The sequence below is a fragment of the Equus przewalskii genome, chromosome 8, assembly GCF_037783145.1.
Source record: "Equus przewalskii isolate Varuska chromosome 8, EquPr2, whole genome shotgun sequence".
Classification (NCBI taxonomy): Eukaryota; Metazoa; Chordata; class Mammalia; order Perissodactyla; family Equidae; genus Equus; species Equus przewalskii.
In genome coordinates, this window is record NC_091838.1 from 65905804 (window position 1) to 65926742 (window position 20939).

A 20939-nucleotide genomic window follows, 5' to 3' on the forward strand; every position below is an offset into this window, starting at 1 on the left:
TTTTCTTGGTAGATTGACCCTTTTATCATTATATAATATGCCTCTTGGTATGTAATAATTTTTGTTGCTTTGAATCCACGTTAGTTAGTATTAATATAGCCACTCCTGCTTTCTTTTAATGTTTACATGATGTTTCTTTTTCCATTCATTTACTTTTAACCAGCCTACATCATTAGAATTGAAGTGAGATTCTTATTGACTGCATATACTTGCATCATGTTTTTTATCTACTCTGCTTATTTGAACCTTATAATTGGTATACAGTCCTGTGCTACATGATGACATTTTGGTCAACAACAGACCACATATATGAGGGTGGTCCCATGAGATTAGTATCCTATAGCCTAGGTAACTGGTAGGCTATACCATCTAAGTTTGTGTAGATACACTCTATGATGTTCGAACAACTACAAAATCACCCAGTGATGCATTTCTCAGAACTGATCCCTGTTGTTAAGTGATGCATGACTGCATTTAGACCATTTACATTTAATGGTGTAAATGGTTATTATTTATATGTTAGGGCTTAAGTCCACTGTTTAAATTTTTGTTTTCTCTGTTTCTCATTTCTGTTTTCTTTCCTTTCCTTCCTTTGGGTTGCTTAAACATTTTTAAAAAGTTCCATTTTACTTCTTCTATAGTTTTTTCAGTGTATCTACGTATTACATTCTATATAATTATCACAGAATACTGATGATGAGATTTCATCAGCTTGAGTGAAATGTAAAAACTTTACCTCCCTATATGTTCCTTTAACTTCCACCTTTATCATTGTCTTAAACATTTCCTCTTTGTAAATGTTAGATCTTTTGTCATAGTCCCACAGGTTCCTGGGACTCTGTTCATTTTTATTTTTTTCTGTCTATATTATTTTTGTTTTTCAAGAAAGAGCTTTCAAGGTCTCCTTTTGTTTGTCTTATATGTAGTTTCCAAGGTTTTAGTTGTACTTAGTAGAAGGAATAGGGAAAAGTATATCTAATCTAACTTCTTAGAAGCAGAAGTACACTCCATTTCTGACAGTTATTATTGTGATTACTTTAGCAAATTATGCATAAATTAGCAAAACAGTGTGGGAGAAATTAATGGATCTATAAAAACACTAGCAGTGTTAGAAATAATTGCTATCAAATTAGGTATGGATGAGAAACTATTACAAATATCGAAGGTTTCTGGATTGAGATTATGTTCCAAGTGTTACTAGAGTTCCCACTCCACTGTAAGGAAACCCAAACTGGAAATTATAGAAGTTGTATTCCTGATATGGCTTATAAAAGATAGATGGCACAGATTTGTTGAGTTGTCCCTCTTCCCCCAAAAAAATTCTGTAACTGTACGTCAAAAGACTGACAAATTAATGTGCATTTACGTGCAAAGTTGAAATTAAAATATAATATTTGCTATTATTTTAGTACTCGAATTTAACTTTGGAAATCTTGATTGGGGGGGATAAGAGAGATAAGCATCTTGAATATGATATGCTATTTGAATTTGCTTTCTCGCTTTTAAACATTTTCCTTTCAGTTAGCTGAATTGGAAAAGTTCAGTTGTCCCTTAGAAAGTTTAGATTTTTTTCTACAAGCTCTAGATCATTATTGACAGGTAACTAAGAAAATCTACCAGAGGAGCAATTTTAACTTAATATCAATGCATTGGTAACTTACTTTTAAAATATGCATTTTATGAGACTTTGTCCTTATTTTGCATGTGTGCGTGCATGCGCACATGCACACACACACACACGGATATGCTTCATAAAACAAAGCTAGCTATATCCTCGCACCTGCAACTTCTGGGTGGCAATAACTTGAAATATATTGAAACCCATGTGATGAAGATGTTAATTTCTCTACTCTCTTTGGACGGTGGAACAGATGCTGTCTTAAACTTCAAAGGGATGTAACTACTTTCTGAGTTTCATTAATGAACAACAACTTTTCACAGCCTGGTTAAAAAAAAAACTAACAAAACATACAAAGGAAAAAGACCAATGAGGAACCCATCAGTCTTTTACTTCTGAAATGTTTTTTAGGAACGGAGAGGAAGTCAAACTCAAAACATGCTCTTTCCCAGGAAACTGGACTGCAGGGTATTTATTGCTTTTCAAATCTGACAGTTCATCTTGTGGCCTCACATCATGGTAAGGGACACAACTGTCTTCAGGAGAGGATGGCCTTTGGGAAATAATTTGTTAAAAAACTTGATAAAAAAAGAAAACTCAATTGATGATAAATATTTCCCTTTTTGTCCTTTTCTTTACTAGCTTATCTAATTCTGGCTGATGAACTTAGCTCAAGTAATACTTACAGTTTAAAGAGAGTAGACAAAGAAGAGAATAAAGACTCAATAGTTTTGAGTATTCTGATAGGACATGTAGATTCTGAAGAAAGGAAAGTAGGTTGATTAATGTTCTAAGCCCCCGAATTCAGGAAATTTGCAAATCTGTTAGAAAATTTTTGCATTTCTGTAACATGGACATATTATAGGACATTTTCTTTTTTTAATCAATGCAAAAATCTTCAACAGAAGCAGGTAAAGGTTTGGGTACTAAGTTTGCCAGACATGGATTGGAATATCAGTTCCACTATTTAATAGCTGTGTCATCTTGAGCAAGTAACTTGACATTTCCAACCTTTGGTTTCTGTTTCTGTAAAACTGACGTAATAGTAATGACCTATAATCTCTTAATCAAAACTCAGGATCAGGGGCCGGGTCCGTGGCCGAGTGGTTAAGTTCGTGCGCTCCGCTGCAGCGGCCCAGGGTTCGGATCCTGGGCGCGGACATGGCACCGCTCGTCAGGCCACACTGAAGCGGCGTCCCACATCCCACAACTAGGAGGACCTGCAACTAGGTTATACAACTATGTACGGGGGAGGGGGGGGGGGGGTTGAGGAGATAAAGCAGGGAAAAAAAAAAAAAAAGAAGATTGGCAACAGTTGTTAGCTCAGGTGCCAATCTTTAAAAAAAAAAAAAACAAAAACTCAGGATCAGGTGTGTTTTGGAATTTAGAAGAAAAACATTTTTTTATGTATAAACTTTTATTGAGGAACTGGTTCAATAGAATTCAGGTATTCATTAGACTCCTATTTAAGCATTTTTTATGTACCATGAGTAATACAAAAGTGAATAAAACTAGCTTTGCTGTCTAGGGGCTTACTATTCTGTACAACAGATGCAGAGGACTAGGGTGCATTGCTAAGTTTCATTGTAAAGTCATAAAATTCTACAGAAGCTCAGAGGGAGAAAATGAATTCTGATGGAATGGGGTAACTCAGGAAAAATTATAAAAGGGGTGGTATTTGGACTTATTCTTCAATTTCACTAATTTTTCATGAATTCCCTTTGCTATTCTTTTTAGTCCATTTTTTCTGGTTTCTTTTCTCTTTTGTGAAAGCTGTTAGAGTACCTACATGTCATTATAGATTCAAACCCTGTATGGATACTACTCAGGTACTTTTATCAGCTAAATCCAGCTTCAGTCTAAAACGCTAAACACCATGGTCAGTGGTGATGTTAAACTTGAAAGGTTACAGGTGTTCCTTTATTAACTTTATTATTCCTAATAATTATATATGTTTTTCTTTTTTTAATGGCCTTTTGAAGATAGCTTTATTAAGGTATAATTTATATACTATAATATTCATCTGTTTTAAATGTACAATTCAATGATTTTTAGTAAATTTATAAAGTTATACAACTGTCACCACGATCCAGTTATAAAACATTTCCATCACTCTAAAAAGATACAATTTAGAAGCCTTGAATGATAAAAGACAACGTGGTACAAGCACTATATATTATCTAACAACCTAATAATGTATATTAACATCCTCATGGGATTTGGGACAGCACTCCATGATAAAAAATATTAAATTTCTCTGGTAAATCATATCAATGTTCACACTAAATGGAATAAAGCCTGTAAACAACCTTATATCAATTCAAGTTAGATTTTTGTCTCCAAAGGAGTTCAAGTCAAGTCATCCAATGAATTATGAAACACTTTCAGTGTTCAGAGCTGCTTTGATTTTGAAATTTCAGGGTAGGTATTGTAGACCTATAATACTCACCATATAGATGGTTGGGAGAATTAAAGAGAAAAAGTAGTAAAGCGCTTAGCCCAGTACAGAATGCATAGCAGACTCAATCTCTCTGTACGGGTAAATGTTGATAGTTAATTAAACCACTATACTAAAGAGTGTGTGGTACAGTTTAAAAAGCACTGTTTGTGTGGCCAGGAGACTTGGTTCCAGGCCCCTCTGTCTTGTTAACTGGTGTGAGATATTGAGCAAGGATGGGAGCTGACATTTAATACTTCTTACAAATCAGGCAGCCAGCCCTGGTGGTCTAGTGGTTAAGATCTGGCTGTCTCACTGTCACAGCTCTAGTTTGTTTCCCAGTCAGGGAACCACACTACCCATCTGTAGGTTGTGATGCAGTGGAGGCTGTGTGTTGCTGTGATGCTGAAAGCTATGCCACCGGTATGTCAAATACCAACTGTGTCACCCAAGGTGGACAGATTTCAGCTGATCTTCCAGACTAAGACAGACTAGGAAGAAGGAACTGACCACCCACTTCTGAAAAAATTGGCCATGAAAACCATATGAACAGCAGTGGAACAATGTTTGACAACAGTGCCGGAAGGTGAGAGGATGGTGTAAAAAAAGACAGGGCAGGGTTCCTCTCTGCAGTACACCATGTTGCTAGGAGTCGGAATTGACTCCCTGGCACTCACAACAATGAATCAGGCACTATTCTTAGCACTTTACATATGTTAATTAATTGAATCTTTATATGTACCTATCACATAGATACTGTTATCTTCCGCATTTTACAGATAATAAAAGAAGCACAGAATGTTTAAACAACTTGCCTGAATTCACAGAGCTAGCAAGCAGTGGAGGCAAGATTCAAACCCAGGCATTCAGTCTCTAGAGCCCATTCTCTGAAACACCAAGCTCCATGTCCTAAATGCTGTTGATGTCACTTCAACTCTCTGAGCTCTGGTTTTCTGGTTTTTGAAATAAAGGGAGAATAAAACTGCACATTTTAAGGTAGTTGATGTTACAAACTCATAGAATTTGGCAACCAAAAAGGATCTTGGTGATTATATAGTCCAAATTGACATTTTGTAGCTAGAGAAACTAAGTTCCAGAAATTAAGTAACTTACTCAGGGTCATACAATTAGTGATAGACGTAAAACCTGGTCCTCTGGTACCTCAGGAAATTCCTTGCTGAATGCCAAAAACATATCTAATGAGGATGTGCATATTAACATGGTCAGACGTGATAACCCAAATTTCATGTTTACAGAATAAGTAATAAACATATTAATCTATAACTATTTAATATTATATACTGTTATAAAGATATATGATGGAGTGCAATAGAGACACTGAGGACAGTGTAATTAAAACTTCTAAGAGTGTGTGGGCAAATAGAAAAAACAGAGGAGAGGTAACTTTTGAATTGGCTCTTGAAGGATAAATAGAAGTTGCTTTGAAGGCAAAGAAGAAAGCAAGTTGAGGCTGAGAAAACCGCTTGTTCAAATCACCAATCCAGGACAGCACACTCAGAGAAAGAAGGCATCTACTCTCCTTGTTGACAACTTCAGGCCCCCTGAGCTCCAAACTGGAAGATATAGTCATGCATCACTTGACTTCACAATGGGCATACTTTCTGAGAAATGCATCCTTGGGTGGTCTCGTCGTTGTGCGAACGTCATAGAGTGCGCTTACCCTGACCTAGATGGTATGGCCTACGACACACTTAGGCTGTATGGTACTAATTTCATGGGGCCACGGTCATGTATGCAGTCTGTCATTGACCAAAATGTTGTTTTGTGTATGTAATTAATGTACGACTGCAAACTTCTTTTGGCAATTAGAATCTCTAGCCTTTTAAGTATCAAAATCGATAGAATGTTTTGGTCAGCTGGAGTTTCAGAAAGATAAAGATTTTTATTTGCTTCCAGTGTCCATGTTTTCCCAGCTGTTAGTAGTCAGAAGATAGCTTCAATTTTTTTCAGTTTCCTTGGTTTCTTCTAAATGAAGTAGGATTAAGACAGGACCCTTTTCATATCTTTATGTCATCATGGCCTGGTACAGTGCTTGAAACAGAATACAAACATAGTATATAATTCTTAACGGAAATAAATGTTTATTGTGCATTTGTAAGTGTCAGGCACTATGCTAACCATTTTACATGCATTTTCTGTTTTAATCCTCACATTAGCCCTATGAAAGAGGCACCAACATTTGCCCAGAGAACTGGAAGCTTAGGGAGACTGAGAACATGTCCGAAGACCCACAGTGATGGAGAGGCCACAGACTTAGGCCATCCACCTGCCTTCAAAACCTGTGGCATTTTCAAAGTGTAATGAATTCATTTACAATTATTTGCATAATTTTAATGTGGCTCATAATTTTCCACTGTAAAATGTATTTTATGAGAATTGATATATAATTTTAAAATACTACCTTGTATGGAATGAGTAAGAGTATTTATTTGCTTTAAGGGCAATTAAAAATCAGGAAGAGGTCAATATATTTTTCAAGAAAAAATTTAAAATATGATACCCATGTGCATTGAGATATTTTCAATGTACAAATACTTTTTAGAAATGTGGTGGGAGAGCCTTTTCCTAAGTTTTTTTTTTTTATCATTAAGCATTTTAAGTATTGCTTTTCTAAAAAATGATTATCATATTAAAAGCTCTTTTAAAAAAGCCCTTTAAAAAACTTTTAAGTGCATGTAAACTCAAACACATGTGAACAATGCAGCCTTCTTTTCATTCTGCTTGCTTTCAAAACTGAACCTATGGATAAGGCTGGGCTCTTCCAGAAGACACTTTCTGAATTAAAAGCATCCAGAGAGTTAGGGAGTTCATACATATTCCAGTCAGCCTGTTGATTAAACCACCCCTTGTGCTTAATTCATCAGGCTGACTCTTTCTAAAAGAAAAGGATAGAAACTTTACAAAACTCTGAGAATAAAAGGGGATAGATTCTTGGTACCAATTTGCATGTCTCTACAGTACTGCTTTTAAATCCCTTATAATCACTCTTAAGGCAGCCCCACCCTACTCATTCCTGTTTGTTGTTTTAATTTCGGATCTCACGAAACCAAACTGACAACACAATTCCAGTAAGAGGTAATTAGAATAAACCATCAAATTAACGAGGACGTGAGAAGCAGCAGAGGCAAATGATTTCACAAACTGTTGTCAGTTCCAACTAAATCAATCCACTGTGATTCCATCAAATGGGACAGAGGCCTGCCATGTTCTCTACACTGGGAGATAGAAGATGAAGATGACTCTGTTGGCAAGAAGTGCGTAATCGAATAGAGGTAAGCCCCTGGAAGCCAGTCAAGCAATTAAACGTAGTGCTGTCAGGGAGGTGTAAACGAGTTGCCATGGAGTAACAGAGGATGGTGACACTGTAACCTGTTGTATTTGGAAGGAGGAGAAAGGAAGGCTGTGAAAGGCAGACAGTGGGAGAATCCAAGCAGACATCAGGGGGTCTCTGCATTCAGTTTGTATCTTGAAAGGAGGATAGAATTTCTTGTTTTTGGTGAGGAAGATTTGCCCTGAGCTAACATCCGTTGCCAATCCTCGTTTTTTTTTTTTTGCTTGAGGAAAATTCTCCCTGAGCTAACATCTGTGCCAATCTTTCTCTACTTTGTGTGTGGGATTCCTCCACAGCATGGCTGATGAGTGGAGTAGGTCTGAACCAGGATCTAAACCCGAAAACCCAGGCTATGGAAGCAGAGAACTTTAACCTCTTGGCACAGGGCCAGTCCTGAGGAAAGGAAGAGGCATTCGAAATAGAATGAAGCATGTGAACAAAGGTGTTGTATTTGCAGCACAAAGGACACTTTGGGGCCGGGCAAAGCAGAGTGTGGTTTGACCGGGGTGCCCTTTTGTAAAAAAGAATCAGAGGGTCCTGAAGCCCTAGCTCATCTAATTCTTGATCTACAGGTTAAATAATATCAAACTACTTATGCATACTTTGTAATTATTTTATCTCCATGTGATACTTGAATAGTTATTTAGTTACAGCTGTCAATAATATGTAAAATGTATTGAACACTGAATAGACGCATTTTACATTTTATCCTCAACAGAATACTGAAGAGAGTGCTGTTGTTATCTCCATTTTCCAGATGAGAAAATAGAGCTGAAAAAGGTTAAGTAACTCCCCTGAAGTCCAAAGATAGCAAGAAAAGTTTAGATTGCAAATTCAGGTTCTGGAACCATATGCCCGACTCCTGATATGTAGTGCTCATTCCATGCCAGACTCTTTGCCCAGCACTGGGGTTACATACACAACTGAGAGTGACACAGTCCATCCTCTCTGAGACCTTTTCTTATTCCTCAAAAGGTTTCAGCAGCTCAGTTTAGATGGAGTAATAAAGTCAGTAATAAAAAGCCAGTTAGAAAAGCCCCCTTACTCTTTGCTACAATTACATGGAATTAAGTGGTTAAAAAGAAGAGAAAGAAGGAGAACTTTCTGAGAAGAGAGCTGAGGAAAGAGGTAAAGATGTTAGTGTGTCAAGGACAGGGTGAGCTAACCAGACTGGTAGGATTGTAATGTTGAGGATGGGACATCCTGGGGGACAAAGAAAGAACTATGTGCATTAGACACCTGGTGTATTGCAAGCTACATGTTTCAACATGCATTAGTCCACGTCATTCTTACAACAAACTTGTGAAGTAGGTATAATGATCCCATTTTATAAATAAGGAAAATAGAAGGTTTGACGGGTAATTTGAGACCACAGCATACGAAACCTTGACATGACCATTTCTCTTCCTTTCCTTTAACTGGTAACCTCTCAGTTCAACCATTCTCCTGCAGATTAGAATTGACTATTAGAAACCATGGCAACCCCGGAAACATTCGGAACACAACAAATGTATGTGGGATGGAAGTGTATCCAAGAACGCAGTGTAATTCAGGACAAGCAGGTTTGGGGAGTACTTCCTGGGGAGGTTCAAGAACTTAAGCAAAGGCTTGAATATGAGCTCCCAGGTAGGAAAGCTGGGACTGCTTATAAACAGAAAAGAAATTTCCCTGCAAAAATTGGCAATGAGTCGTTTGACTACCTGTAGAGACGATTCAATGAGAGCTGCCCTCTAACTTAAAGTTAACAATTTGTCTTCCTGATATTTAATAATGACAATGATAATAATACTATTTATTGAACACAAACAGTGCCAAACACTGTTGGATCCTTTCTATGCATTATCCGGAATCCTTTGGTCAACCCTGTAAGGTGAGAATTATCTCTGTTTTATAGATGAAAAAGCTGTGGCTCAGAGAGTTTAAGTAAGTTGTCCAGTTTACTAAAGATTAATAAAGCTAGGATTAAACTCATACTCTTTCCTTTAGGCCATATTGCATTCATTAGACACTGTAATTTCATTTTACCGTGAGAAACTAGTGGACTACACTGAACTGATGTAATTCCAGTCAAAAGCAAATAAATTATGTTCCAGTTACCATGCAGCCTTATTTCTGCTAAAGGTGGCAATAAACACTAAGTTTACTGAGATATTGACATAGCTGTTAGATCTCCATCCTACTTCTCCATTTGTGAACACATCGTTGTACCGGCACTAGGTTTTGAACTTCTGACTTTACCTCTCCAAGTCTTGGCTTCGTTATGGGTAATACAAGAGTGTTGGATTAGGAATGTAATATCTGTCCAGCTCTGCGATGCTTTGACTTTAGCTTTCATAGTCCGTTGCCCATGGGACTGAACATCCCAACTGACTGAGAGTCCTGAATTTCAGATTCTGGACCTGTGATTTCTGAAGACCCAACTCAATAAAGACGCATTTGCCTGTTTGCAAGGGTAGTTTTTCTCCCTCCCTCCCTTGAGGTGCTGCGCTTCAAGTGCTGCTCAGGCTGAAGAGATGAAGGAAGAGCTCCTGGTTATCTTTCAGGTACCTAACTTCATGAGCTTATCAATTTGCGCTCTTTGATAATCCTACTCTCCTAAACAGTAAGTTGGACCTCGTGGCTTTATAGCTTCCTCACAAATCATTACATGTGAAAACCGGAAAACATATTAGAGAGAATTATCTCTTTTTCCTGAGATAAGAAAAAGTTCTAAGAAGCACATCTGTTGACGAGCACTTAAGAGCACATCTTAGGGATCCTCGGAAATCCACATTCCAACATGACTCTCTATATCTATCAGGCAGAATCTGAAGGGAGTGTAGTCTGCTTTCTCTCCTCCACACCCACCTGATAATGCAGAGATGCCGGAGTTGAAGCAACTGGCGGCATGCCTAAATCAGGCTGTCTCCGAACTGGAAAATGGGAAGAGGCAATTCAGAGGGTCAATATTTAATCTAGGTTCAAGCTGGACCAGGTCTCCAGCCAGATCCAGGCTCAGCCAGTGTCTAGACATGGCAGCCAAGTTTCCATCAGCTTTGCTGTAATTAACATGTGCATACACAGTGATTTCTTAGTAACAGAATACGAAACGAAACAGGAAGGTAACTAGCTGTTAGAGCTTGAGTTTCATTTCTGGGTAAATCAGTAGTCATCTCACAGAGGCATTCTTTCTGTGCGTAATCTCAAACCAGCTAAAACAAATGGGATGAAATAAGAGAAGGTGTGTTAGCAGCTGCTTCTTAAATTTCCCCCCGTCATCGGGATTTGTCTTAGTTTGGATTTTAGATTCTTTAAAGTAGCAATTGCCATGTTCAACTTTAGTTGACCTCATAAATCCAAAAATAGCTATAGTGATTCATCTGGGCATCAGTTATGTAATGATCTGTGTCCAAACGTTGGTTTCATAGTCATACCTATTCGAAGAGCTGTGTTCTGAGAAAGGATGGCAAGTCATGGTCTTTGCAACCCTGAGTCACTGCTGCTTACTCACATAAAGCCTGTGACCTAGGCTGATTTTGAAATTGGCGGGTCGTTTAGACTCTTGGCCAAGGTTGGAACTCCGGGGCGGGAGTAAGGTGGAAGTTGGGGAGGAGGGGAAGTTCTGTCCATTGAGATGAGTAAAAACTGGATCAGCCATTAGTAAGAGGACCTTTTACAGGTTACAAGGTTACAAATGTTACAAAGAATTATTTATATAAGCTGCCTTTGTGATATAAGGCCTGAGGTATTTTGTGTGTGTGTGAAGATGAAAGATAATGAAAGTTCTAGCAAAGCTGACAGACCGTCCCCTCTTCCTCTTCAAAAACTTCACCACCTTCCTCTCAAATTCACTGAAAATATGTCGAGGATCTGCCATGTGAAAAGCTCCCACGTCAGGGGCGACAACTATGCAGGGGACAGAGTGCCTGCTCTCCCAGGGCTCGCAGTCCAGCGGCAAGACAGATATGTGCACAAGTTATTCTAAATCAGGGCAAACTGGGATGAGTGCAGAAATCATATGCTCTTGGAATCTTTCTCTGGCCTCCCAAGTGTGGGGTTATGACTCCTCATCTGGACACTGATAACACTCTGTATTTGTGGCAAAGAATGACTATCACCAAGCAATATCCAGTCTCTCCTTCTTCTTAGCAAGAGAACCCCAATTTTATTTGGGATAATGCTGTACACACTAGAGTAATACATTTCTCATCATCCTTTGGGCTAGATGTGGCCATGTAACTAGTTTCTGGCCAATAAAATGTAAGTGTAAGTACTGTGTGGGACTTCTGGAAAGCTGCTTAAAGGGAGCTGACTAGGCTAGGGGAAGTTCTCTTTTTGATGAGGATCAAGGCTGCCCCAGGGAGAGAAGTCCAAGGCGTCCTGCCCTACATGCTGATCTATATCATCCTCCAGGAAGCATAGGACATCCTGACTTGATCCAATCTGATTCTTATCTAAAGTTATAGGACCACCAAATAACCAGACCCCACCTGCACTGATACTATTTTAACGATTTTTTTCATGATCTTTCCTTTGTCTTGTAAAGAAATAACTTACATACCTATGCCTTATAAATTTAGCTCTAGCCATCAAAACATTGCAGCTTTTCCTGCCCATGGCTCCTGTCCCCATGCCTGCAGCTCTTACTGCCCATGTGTCCTGTCCCCATGCCAGCAGCTCTTCCTGCCCATGGCTCCTGTCCCCATGCCTGCAGCTCTTACTGCCCATGTGTCCTGTCCCCATGCCTGCAGCTCTTCCTGCCCATGGCTCCTGTCCCCATGCCAGCAGCTCTTACTGCCCATGTGTCCTGTCCCCATGCCTGCAGCTCTTCCTGCCCATGGGTCCTGTCCCCATGCCAGCAGCTCTTACTGCCCATGGGTCCTGACTCCATGCCTGTGGCTCTTCCTGCCCATGGGTCCTGTCCCCATGCTACTCCATGCTATTCTCTGAATAAAAGAGCACTACTGCCAGAACTTGAGAGTCCAAGAAATCTTCCCTTCGACTCCTCGATTCACTAAGCCCGCATCATTTTCACTTTTCATTTTCCGTCTCAAGATGGCCAGAACGTAGATGCACTGCTATGCACCCAAGAGCTATCTTGGACCATAAGTCGACCCTGAGGATGGAAGTCACGCACTAAGGATAGCAGAGCAGAAAACCAGAAGGAGCCTTGATCCCTGAGAACTTTGCAAAGATGCCAATATCACCTGGGCTATTTTACTGCTAGGTTTTTTTATTTACATGAGAAAGAAATAAATTTCTATCTTTTAAAAGCTGTACTGGCTCTTTGCTTAAATGCAAGCAAACCTAATCATAACTAACGCATCTGACATAACACTGACTCACTGTGTTGTAATTGCTTATTTAGTTTTCTGATTCTCTACATATATAGACTTTAATCTAGTTAATGAAATAGATTTTATTTAGTCCTCTTTGTAAAAATTTATGGGTTAAATTGAAAGATTGAATAAATTTTATAAATTGAAAGATTTATAGATTTATTGAACATTGGAAATGGGCTGTGAGAACATGACAGGAGTCAAACATGAATGACTCAAGATATTTAGCCTGAGCAACTGAAAGGATGATTCAGGGCAGATTTGGGGGAGAAGATTCAGAGTTTGGTTCTGAGCACACTAAGTTTTGTTGGACATGTAAATTTGGGAGTTGTCAGCAAATAGTGGGAATGAAAGCCATAAAACTAGATGAGATCTTCCAGGAAGTAAAGCGGCGAGAACATGCGTAATCATAGGTTTAAGCCTAAAGCGTTCAACGTTTAGTGATCTACAAGATAAGGATGATCTAAAAAAAGGAAACCAAGAATAGTTATGAGCTAAGAGGAAAACTAAGAGAGTGGTTTCCTGGAAAGTTACCTTAAGAAAATATTTCAAGGAGGAGAGAGTAATTACTCTGCCAAACACTGCTAATAGATAAAATAATCTAAATACGCATCATTGGCAATTGGATTCAGTGCTGTGGAGGTCACTGGATATTTTGGTGGCATGGAGGGGGCTGGATAGTCCGACTATAAGGATTTTCAGAGAAAATGGTTTGAAGGGAATTAGAGATGACATTCTCAAGGATGGGACTATATGCTTAATGCTGTAAAGTGATGGTGAAATGGTACTGGAGGAGATTGCAGTGTCCTAGGAGAATTTTTTGTTGTTGTTATTTATTTGTTTAGGTGGGAGAAATTTACTGCATGTTTCCAGATAGAGGCAATAACTGATAACTCACACGAGAGAGCAGCATTGATAAAGCACCTCTTATTGTTTGCCCCACGTATTTGATTCTCTTAAGAAGGGGTTTATATAGTCGTAGTCAGCTTTCTAAGCCTTTTCTTCTCTGCCATTACACTGTAAACTCCTGGCAGGCAGGGCCCAGGAATGAACTATCTGCTTGGTGGTTAGGAGTTGATAGATTGATTAGCGTCATAAAGTGTTAATGACTATGGGACACTTGATGAGTTACTAGCTCCCACGGCTTTGTAAAGCTAAAGCTTCAAGATGTGTTGCCTTATTCTTTAACAGAAAGGGATGGTTCTCTTATGATGGGATTTTTAGAAACCTATAGGAAGTGATCAGGAGAATGGGACAGGAATTCTTCCAGTCTTTACCATACATTTCGCCTAAAATAGCAACCTTCCTTCACTCATGAAATAAATTGTGGAGTAATTCATGGAATAAATGCTAAGTCTTCCACGTGAAGTCTCAAATGTTAAAACTTACAATTGCTATCCATGACCGATTGATATGCAAACATGCATTACATCAAAATCATAGATTTGCTGAGCTGACTTATACGTTAAGAAGGCAACATCCAGCCCCTATTCCCTGTGATCGTTTTCTTCCTAAACAAACGTCTTCTGACATGCTTTCTTGAAGAACAGAGCTTTCTCACTGACTTACATTTGGAAAGGTAGGCGCTGGGCAGTCAGGAATTCCATTGGTTTTCCCGTGACTGACAGGAGAGGAAGTGATTATAACAAGGATCTCTTCCATTCTCTTCTAAAAGAAATCCTCTTCCTACAGGGTCTCCATTATTGGAGGACTGACTCATTCAATCTAGAAATGATCTAAGTAGAGCCACAATCCAGTCACTTCCCTTTTAGATCCTTTTCCTTCTCATCCACATCCTGCCTGACAGAAAATGATCATCTTTAAGGTATGCCTTTTTTGGTGAGGAAGATTGTCCCTAAGCTAACATCTGTTACCAATCTTCCTCGTTTTTCTTTTCTCCCCAAAGCCCAGTACATAGCTGTATATTCATAGTTGTAAGTCTTTCTAGCTCTTCTTTGTGAGATGCCAGCACAGCATGGCTTGATAAATAGTGTGTAGGTCCGTGCCCGGGATCTGAACTGGTGAACCCTGGCCCGCTGAAGCTGAGTGCACAACTTAACCCCTACACCACTGGGCCAGCCCCACAACCATCTTTAAACAGTCCTCTTTGCAACTTGTTGGGGAACGCTGTGCAAAGATTGCTAAGACAAAAAGGGCAAATACGTTGACTAGAGGGAAAGTCTGAGATTTTTTAAAAAATCTACACATTTCATTTCTGCTCCAAAGGTGAAATGATTTTTCCTGAGGTAATTACTCTGTGTAGGATCATGAGCCAGATACTATGAAGATGCCTCAGACATCATCAACCTTTCCCAAGGTTTATTTAACAAACATTTCTTGAGGACTTACTTTTAAGAGTTTATGGATGAATGAATAAATATTTACCTTCCTTTTCCCACAGCAATTGTCTCAGTGGAAGTGCTAATCACTTTTCCCGTGAATGACTATAATCACTCTTTAACTGAACTTCCTTTAATCAGGTAGCATTCACACTGTTTTGCTGGCACATCTTCCAAAAGAATTTTGGGAAAATTCTTTACTGACTCACAGATTTCTAAACTGACATCTAAACATTTTCATCTTAAGTTTACTTAGTTGCAAAAGATGTAATATCTAACACGCTATAAAATTGACACAAAATATTGCATCACTCTTTAAAAAATATCTAGTGGAATCTAAGTTTCAGAATGATTGTATATGTTGAATTAAATGTCTAAAGCATCATTATTGAGATATAATTTGCATATTATATAAATAATCCATTTAAAGTGTCCCATTCAATGGTTTTTAGTAAACTCACAGGGTTGTGCAGCATTCACCACAATCTAAATTTAGAACATTTTCATCACCTCTAAAAGAAACCCTGTACCTGTTAGCAGTCTCTCTTCCCTCCACCTTAAACCTCCCTCCCCTCACCTTAGGCAATCACTAATTTACTTTCTCTATATATAGATTTGCCTATTCTGGACATTTCATATAAATGGAATCATACACTATGTCTTTTGTGACTCATTTCTTTCACATAGTAGAATGTTTTTAAAGTTCATCCATATTATACCCTGTATCAATGTACCATATTATAACATATCATATTATAATATGTATCAGTTATGTATCAAAACATGAGTCAGTTATGACACATGTTATAACATGTATCAGTACTGCTGTAGAAACAGGCACATCGACCTGGGGAACAGAATAGAGAGCCTAGATGTAAACTCATGCATATATAATCAACCAAATTTTGACAAGAATGTCAAGAACATACAATGGGGAAATAACAGTATCTTCAGTGAATGGTGTTGGGAAAACTGGATATCCACATGCAAGAGAATGAGACCAGATCCCTCTCTTACACCACTCACAAAAATTAACTTGAAATGGATCAAAGAGTTAAATGTAAGACCTGAAACCATGAAACTTCTAGATGAAACGTAGGGGGAAAAGATCCTTGACATTGCTCTTGGCAATGGTTTCTTGGATAAGACACCAAAAGCACAGGCAACAAAAACTAAAATAATCAAGTGGGACTACATTAATCTAAAGAGCTTCTACACAGCGAAGAAAATAATCAATAAATTGAAAAAGCATTGTACAGAATGGGAGAAAATATTTGCCAACCATATATCTGATAAGGAATTAATATCCAAAATATGTAAATAACTTATACAACTCAATAACAAAAAGGTAAGTAATCCAATTAAGAAATGGACAAAGGACCTGGATAGACATTTTAAAAAAAAAATACAAATGGCCAATAGGTATATAAAAAGATGCTCAACATTAATCAGCAGGGAAATACAAACCAAAACCACATCGAGATATCACTCCACACCTGTTAGGAAGGCTGTTATCAAAAAGACAAAAGATAACAAATGTTGGTGAAAATGCAGAGAAAAAGGAACCCTTATACTCTGTTGGTGGGAATGTAAAATGTACAGCCATTATTGGAAACAGTATGATGGTTCCTCAAAAAATTAAAAATTGAACTATCACATGATCCAGCAATCTCACTCCTGGATATATATCCAAAGGAATTGAAATCAGTATCTCAAAGAGGTATCTGTATCCCATGTTCCTTGCAGCATTATTCACAAAACCAAGGTCTGTCAACAGAAGAATGGATAAAGAAGATAGGGTGTATATATATATATATATAAAATGAAACATTATTCAACTGGAGGAAAGAAGGAAATACTGCCATTTGCTATAACATAGATGGACCTTTAGGGCATTATGCTAAGTGAGATAAGTCAGACAGAGAAAGACAAATACTCTGGGATATCGTTTACATGTAGAATCCAAAAAAGCTGAACTTATGTAAACAGAGAGTAGAATGGTGGTTACCACGGGCTGGGGGGTGGAGGAATTGGGGAGATATTGTTTAAGGGTACAAACTTGCAACTGGTAAATAAATGAGTCCTGAAGATTTAACGCACACGTCAACATAAATAAAGAGGTAAACTGAGGCAAACTTGAATTACCAGAAATTGAGTTTGTTCAGGAATGGCAGAGGATTGCAATTCCAGAAATGCATGCTGTAGCAAGCTATAGGTGAGTCTGTTGAGGGGTTGGGGCAGTCTGTATTTATGGGCAAAGAGTGCAAGAAGTGGGAAGTCCAGCCAGAATCTAAGTGATAAGTTCATTGGCTTGAGGATGGAGAGCGATTCTTGGTGGATGTTCATTTCCTAGCAGATAAGTCTCAGTTTTCTGTAAATTGGACATTATGAGAAATCAGTCTCTCAGTATTTAAGTTCTGTTCTTCTAAGGGTGTATGCGTGAGATTCTTCATTTCCCATCTTCCGGTTCCATTTTAGATAGAAGTCCTTTCACACACAGCCTAGTGAATATGTCAACTATGCTATAGTACACACTTCGAAGTTGCTGAGGAACTAGATCTTAATTGTTCTCACCACAAAAAAAGAAACGATAAGGATGTGATGTGACAGAGGTGCTGGCTAATGCTATGATGGTAATCATATTGCAATATATAAATATATCAAATCAACACATTGTACACTTTAAACTTATAGGATGTTATTCATAAATTACATCAGTTTAAAATTAAAAAGACCTTGGAGGGGTGTAAAATACCCTCTCAGACAGGGGAGCAATATCTTCCTTCAGGAAACAGCTTTTCTTTTCCAGGCTTCTTTCCCCTTTGTACTATTTTTCATATGAAAGCAATATAATAGAAGATTTGGACTATTAAAAAATATTTCTCAGCATGCTAACAGAATAATCTCTATGTTTCCTTCTAGCCATTTTCCTCATGTATGCACATTTTTACATCAATGAAATCACAGTGCACACACAATACGAAAGTCTACTTTTTTCAATTAATACTATTTCATAAGAATTTTTCATGTTGTTACTTAAATATCATTTACAGCTGCAAAATATCCCACTGAGGATAGAACTTAATTTGATTAAGGGTTCCCTTATCCTCAGACATTTACTCCCCACTAATTTGGGGATTTATAAAAAGCAATATGGTAAACATCTGTGTGAATGTTAAGTTGTTGCTTTCATTTGGATTATTACTTTCGGCTAGATTGATTTTTCATATTAGTAGGATTAACTAAGGTCAAACGGCACGGCCTGTTTTTTCTTATTTAAATGACCAATTTTTTAAAAAAGATGGAGTACAATTTTTTTCCCTGAAATTTCAGAGTCATAGAGAGATAGGGCGAGAGGGAAATTTCAGAAATGCTTCATGTGTTGGATGGGGAAACAGAAGGCCAAAGAAGCAAATGGACTTGGTTAGTGTTAGACATTAGAGTATGCAATAGATTAAGGCTGAAAATAGATTATACAAAGATTAAGTGGCAAAACCGAGACTAGGACCAGAACCAATTTGAGCATCTTAAACCGCCTTAAAAAAAAAACCCTTTCCAATCCCTTTAAAATGTAACCACTGAATTAAACGGATACTCAAAGCATCTTGACTCTTTCCTGTCACTTTTACAGTAAGAATATTTTGGGGAAAAAGGTAAGGTATATTTTATTTTAGCATTTTAGCAAATTGGGGCCAGATGACAGAAGCAAAGTACATACAAATATGAGAAAAGACATGAATTGTAAAATTCATCATTTTTTTTTTTGAGGAAGATTAACCCTCACCTAACTGCTGCCAATCCTCCTCTTTTTGCTGAGGAAGACTGGCCCTGAGCTAACATCCATGCCCATCTTCCTCTACTTTATATATAGAACGCATACCACAACATGGCTTTTGCCAAGCGGTGCCATGTCCGTACCTGGGATCCGAGCCAGCGAACCCCAGGCCACTGAGAAGCAGAACATGTGAACTTAACCGTTGCACTACTGGGCTGGCCACAAATTCATCATTTTCTGAGTGAAAAAGGAAGTGGGATATTTGGGTCATGTAGAAAATGGTGTTACATTCTCCTTGGTGTTATATCATATTCTGTTTAAGCTTTTCTTTGTTAGAATGTAGCAAATCACTTTTTATTTATTTTTTCTCTCTCTAGTGATGGAAGGTGCCAGGAACTTCTTTGCATTTGATGTCAGAGAACCATGTATTTCTTGATATATCCAGAGAAGAAAGAAGTTGGTCAAGTTTAGGATCAATGAAACCAATTAGGGTCAGGCTAAATGCCACATTTTATCAATTACAATACTTGTATGCGTAAGCATTGTTCTTTCCTTGTTTTTTTTTGTACTAAAATAGGGCAAAGATACGTGGACGACTACATATCAACTTTATGATAAAATTATGCTTTTTGACCGAAATATCTCTGGATAGACGTCTATGTCATAAGAACAGATTTAATCAGAGAAGCAGGTCAGAGATTGTCCTGGCAGATTGAATAGTTACGAGTAGGAAAATCTATTTGTGAAACAACAGACGGTGAGACACATAAAAAAAACATTAAGAGAGGGTTATCATTTTTAAGGAGAGAATAATCACCATAAGAATCTATTTATACTTTCACTCATGAAAATATGTACTAATTTACTAAATGTACTAATTTACATCCTTCTAAGTGCAATGCCTTGTGCTAAGTCCGTGGGAGCACGTTAGAAGATACGTTGAATTGATGCCTGGAGACACGATCTAGGTTATCTAGCCTTAAAGCTGTGGAGTAAGAATGTGAATCTAACTATTATAATACAGAGAAAAATTCAGGAAAATCTGTTTGGATCTCCTTGTTCTGGAATACCATTTTCTGAAACCTATCATTTCTTCAGAGCATAAACTCTGATTCAAATGATTAGCTCACTGCTTTTGTTTGTGTATTTTGTTTTGTGTTTTTCATTTTACTTCATGTTCAAGAACATGTTCTGGCTACTTTGACTTTATTTCTCAAGTGTCATTAGGAAAACATTCATGTACAACTTAGGGTGCTGGCTCCTTTTATTCCTTATTGACTAAATCTTACTAGTTTTTGCACCCTGCTGAAGCACGTATGTATGGGAAGGGGACAACAGACAAAAGAGAAGAGATCTAGATGGGTAGTGTAATTTTTTTTTTTTTTTTTTTTGATGAGGAAGATTGGCCCTGAGCTAACATCTGTGCCAATCTTCCTCCATTTTGCATGTGGGATGCTGACACAGCACAGCTTGGTGAGCAGTGTGTAGGTCTGTGCCTGGGATCCAAACTCACAAACCATGGGCTACCAAAGCAGAACGCGCAAACCCAACCACTACGCTACCGGACCAGCCCCGATAGTATACTTTTAAGGCATTGATGAGAAGTACACATTTGATTTAGATCCTGCTGCACCCCTCCTTCCTAAACCATCACCACGCTTTTTGTGAGCAATGGCTTCTCCCCCTCTACCTGGAGATAAGTAACAAGAGGTGGCATAGTTATAGGTTAGTTATGGGGTGTCACTGAGAATAAATCAGCCACATCACAGAATAGGGGAGGAACCTTGCTGCAAAGGGAATCCTATAAACTTCAGAGAGATGTGATAACCAGGTTTAGAGAGCGAGCAGGAGCAAGGAAAGCTTTACATTTTTATCAGTAGGTCTTTTTATTAGGTAAAACTCTTTGAGTGAAAGAGAGAAATCCAATCTAAAATTGTTGAAAGAAAGGGAGAATTTCTGGCATACATATCGGCAAATTTCAGCTGGGTCTTTCTTCATTTATGGTTAGATTAAAAGACTTAAACAATGTGTTAAAAGATAAACTGAACCATATTAAAGTTTTTAAGAGTTTATTTGAGCAAAAATGGATTCCCATTGGGC

General features: G+C 38.1%; 1 long non-coding RNA gene across 2 annotated transcripts; it reads left to right on the plus strand.

The window, feature by feature from the left end:
• The first annotated feature begins 7186 nt into the window (after positions 1-7186).
• On the plus strand, positions 7187-19378 carry LOC139085269 (uncharacterized). 2 transcript variants are annotated; one of them, XR_011543502.1, is made up of 4 exons: positions 7187-7348; positions 8126-8187; positions 9798-9950; positions 19217-19378. It is a non-coding gene; the product is annotated as an uncharacterized lncRNA (long non-coding RNA). The 2 variants fall into 2 exon arrangements; XR_011543503.1 differs by lacking the exons at positions 7187-7348; positions 8126-8187 and adding an exon at positions 8911-9277.
• Positions 19379-20939: the final 1561 nt, after the last annotated feature.